The following is a 4,243-nucleotide window of genomic DNA, read 5'->3' on the forward strand; positions in this document are numbered from 1 at the left end:
GCATCAAAGGTGGCCTTAGCAAAGTTGCCCAATCAGGCTGAGTTTAAATTTGTAATCCTCATACCACAACCTCCCAAGATGCTGGGATTATAGGTCATTTTCTTTATTTTATTTTTTGAATCTTGCTGTGTAATTTAGGCTGGCTGTAAGCTAACTATAGCCCAGGCCTCAAGCTCAAGGCAATCCCCTTGCTCCAGTCCTGAGTGCTTGGATTAACAGGCATATGCCACCATGCCTGGGAGGTAATTATTCTTTAAATTAGTATTTCTCTGATGAATAAAGATTCTTTCAAGGGTTTGTCATTCATATATTATGTTTGGATAATATTACCTGTGTATCAGTATGTTACTGCTGGTTCTTGTCTTTTCTTTTTTTGTATCAGGAATTGAACTCAGTACCTTACACTTGCTAGACAGGTGCTGTGCCACTGAACTGTATGCTTAGCCCTTTTTCCTCTTCTTTGGGTTTGGGAGAAACATTGCTTTTTTTAGTATTAAAATTGCCATATTTAGCTTGGTATGGTGGCACATGCCAGTAATCCCAGCACTTGGGAGGCTGAGGCAGGAGGATCTCTGCAAATAGGCCTGGGCTACAAAGTGAGTTCAAGGCTGGTTTGAATAGCATAGTGAGACCCTGTCTCAAAAAGACCAAAAAAATTTTTTTTTCATTTATGTATTTGGTACAGGGTCTCACTACACAGCTCTGACTCGTAGTGATCCTCCTGTTTTCAACCTCCCCAGTGCTGGGATTATAGGCATGTGCCACCACGCCTGGTCTCGTTCTCAGGTTCAGCATGCCCCGGGGGCAGGGCTGGCACAGTATACAGAACCCAGGGTCTGATCCTGGTCCCTGTGCTTGCCAAAGCAGGTACTTAGTCCACCGAGCTATCTGTGCAGGCATTTAAATTAGATTATAAAGGGCCAGCAAGATAGCTCAATGGACTAAGCACCTGCTTAGGCAAGTGCAGGGTCCAGGGTTTGATCCCCCACACCACCTACTGTCCTGGCCCTGTTGAGCCAGCTCCTGAGTCCAGGCGTGGTGGTGCATGCCTTTAACCCCAGGCGCTGAGGAGGCTGAAAACTGGAGATTCACTGAGTTCGAGCTGAGTATTAAGACCCTGTACCAAATACATTAAAAATAAAAATAGATTATGAAATGTAAGGTAAAAATACCACAAATGGAAAGCTTAATTCTAGCCTAGAATAGGCAGGAAAATTCCTGTGGGATAGGAAATGGAAGGGATTATATATGCATATATGATATGAATGTTACATGTTGCAGCATTTGACCTGTTTTGACCATATTTAAAATCCGATCTGGCCTTTTTGTGGGTGGCAGCAAGCGAGAAGGGAGCGCCATGAAGGCCTCAGGCACACTCCAGGAATACAAGGTGGTGGGGTACTGCCTACCCGCCCCAAAGTGCCACATACCGCCTCTCTGCTGCATGCGGATTTTCCCATCCAACCATGTTGTTGCCAAGTCCCATTTCTGGTACTTTGTGTCCCACCTGAAGAAGATGAAGAAATCTTCAGGGAGATCACCTACTGTGGGCAGGTATTTGAGAAGTCTCTGCTGCAGATGAAGAACTTCGGCATCTGGCTGTGCTATGAGTCCTGCAGTGGCACCCACAACATGTACCGGGAGTACCGGGATCTGACCACAGCAGGCGCCAGGCACCAAGCCCGTGCCCACTCCATCCAGATCATGAAGGTGGAGGAGATTACAGCCAGCAGGTGCTGCCAGCCCTCTGTCAAGCAGTTCCATGATTCCAAGATCAAGTTCCCACTGCCCCACTGCGTCCTGCGTCACCAACACAAGCCTCACTTCACCACCAAGAGGCCCAACACCTTCTAGAGGCAGTACCAATAAGCCTGGCGCCACTCCACAATAAAAACAACAACAATCTGATCATTCCCAGTCATGGTCCCAACCTTTAATGAGATTATAATCTAGCAGTACAAGTGAGACCAATGCATATATCATGAAAGTATTATAAATACAACGAAGGGGAAAGTATGGATTGCTGTGGGAAAGCATAGCAATAGCGTTTAAGATGGTCTGCAGTGTGAGAAACAGTTTTTAAGAGGAAGTGACAAACTGGCGTGAATGGGAGTGTTTCAGGTGAGGTTGTGGATGATATTCTGTGGAGAGAGGAAACATTTAAAAGTATTTAACCGGGGCTGGAGAGATGGCTCAGTGGTCTAAAGCACTTACTTGGAACAAGCTTGGCAAAGCACAGGGACCGCGGTTCGATCCCCCAGCACTACATGCCAGCCAGCCCTGCCCCCAGGTGGGCTGAGCTGGCCACACACACACACACACACACACACACACAATAAATGTTAAAAAATAAATAAATAAAAAATTTAAAAGTATTTAACCTTGTTGGGTTGTAGGGTTGTAGGGTATAGCCAACAACCTCCACAGTCCTTGTAGAGCTATGGCCTGAGAATACTTCCTGAAGAGAAGTATGGAAAAATAAGATTTTAGCAGAGGAGTAGCATGGTCAGAGTGTGGTTTTGTTTTTTTTTTTTTTTTAAAGTGTTTGTTTTGAATTTCTTTTTTTAAACATTTATTTATTTAGTGTGTGTGTGTGTGTGTGTGTGTGTGTGTGTGTGTGGCCAGCTCAGCCCACCAGGGGGCAGGGCTGGCTGGCATGTGGTGCTGGGGGATTGAACCGCGGTCCCTGTGCTTTGCCAAGCTTGTTCCAAGTAGGTGCTTTAGACCACTGGGCCATCCCGGCAGCCCCCAGAGTGTGGTTTTGAAGGAAGATATCTGACCCCCCTCAAAAAAAAAAAAAAAAAAAATCTCATTTTTCCCTAGGGACCAAAGAAATAGCGTGATTTATTAGGAATGGAGAGATCCTTTCCTATTTGCTGTTTTCCCCCTCTTAGGTCTTCGTTGTGAAGTAATTTGTTTTCTGTCATCTTAAGTCTTTTTTCCCCCTCTATAGAACTGGGTATTGAACGTAGGGCATTGTAATGCCAGTGTTCTACCCCTGAGATGCTGTATCCCCAGCCCTTTTTAGTTTTTAAATTTTATTTTAAGATAGGATCTCACTAAGCGGCCTACACTGACCTCAAACTTGGGGTCCTTCTGCCTTGGCTTTCTTAGTACCGTGGATTATAGGAGTGCTCCCCCATGCCCAGCTCATCTGAAATCTTTTATTGTCCTTTAAGGTTTCCTTGAAAAATTTATTATTTGACTTCATGTAAAAATTGATGCTCTTTTAAAGACGTTGAAAGGGATAAACAGATAATAGATACTTAGAATACATTGATATAGGATTCATTATTCACCTCAGGACCTATTTGCTAGACAGTTAAAATTTGTTCCATTAACCTGTTGTCTTCAGAAAAATACTGAGAAAATTTCGGTATCTTTGGTATGTGATATAAAACTGTTCCTAATTCAGTAATAATTAAAATGGTTAATTAGTGAAATTTGGGATTTAATAGAGACAGTACTATCATCTACAAGGAAACCATAGTAACTAAATATTTAAATTACCAAAGTTTAAAATCTTAAGACTTAGGAAAAAGTTGCTGTTTTACCTATTGATGCTTTAAGTCTAATTTTATATGCCTATAATGTATATACCTCAGAATTAGTTAGCTTTTTAAAAAATAAATTTTGTAGTTTCTTAAATGTTCTCAGCTTAGATAGAAGAAATCATTGCTATGGCTTAATTTTAAGGAGGGACAGAATGAAATGATAGGATCATTATTTTTGTGAAGATTTTATGTTTCTTACGAAACCTAGATAGTCCTGGAATCACTTCCTTTCCTATGGGACAGTAGCCTCTTAGCTATTTTAGGATAAGTTCTGTCCTTTTGAAAGTTTGTTCCTGTCAGGATAATGAGACAGTAGATTGCTTGTTATTTCTATAAGCTCTGAAATTAATTTAGGCTTTAGAGAATTAAACTCATTAAATTTGCTTTGTAAATCTTCAATATGTACAAATTAATGGAGTTTATACAATAAAAACTGAATTCTTTTACCTTCATAGCGCTGGCTGACGGAGCAGAGAGCTCAGTGTCCTCATTGCCGGTAAGTGTTTTTGCTATAGTCATTTCTAGTTTTTAGTTTGAGACAAGGTCTAAGTTACTAACTTACCTAGGCTGGGCTTAAATTTATAAGGGTTTTTTTTTTTTTTTTTTTTTCCTTCCTCGAATGCCTTCAGGGCACTTTTGGCCAGCGGGAGAGTTGTGAGGTTCGAACTCCAGGAACCTGAGGCTGACAG

General features: G+C 41.9%; 1 protein-coding gene and 1 pseudogene across 2 annotated transcripts in view; both read left to right on the top strand.

Moving 5' to 3' along the window:
• Trim37 (tripartite motif containing 37) overlaps positions 1-4,243 on the top strand; it is a 121,360-nt gene that overhangs the window by 1,016 nt on the left and 116,101 nt on the right. The gene's annotated exons all lie outside the window — the stretch shown is intronic.
• On the top strand, positions 1,322-1,854 carry LOC101573810 (annotated as a pseudogene).

The sequence above is a fragment of the Octodon degus genome, unplaced genomic scaffold (assembly GCF_000260255.1).
Source record: "Octodon degus isolate 3935 unplaced genomic scaffold, OctDeg1.0 scaffold00164, whole genome shotgun sequence".
Taxonomy (NCBI): domain Eukaryota; kingdom Metazoa; phylum Chordata; class Mammalia; order Rodentia; family Octodontidae; genus Octodon; species Octodon degus.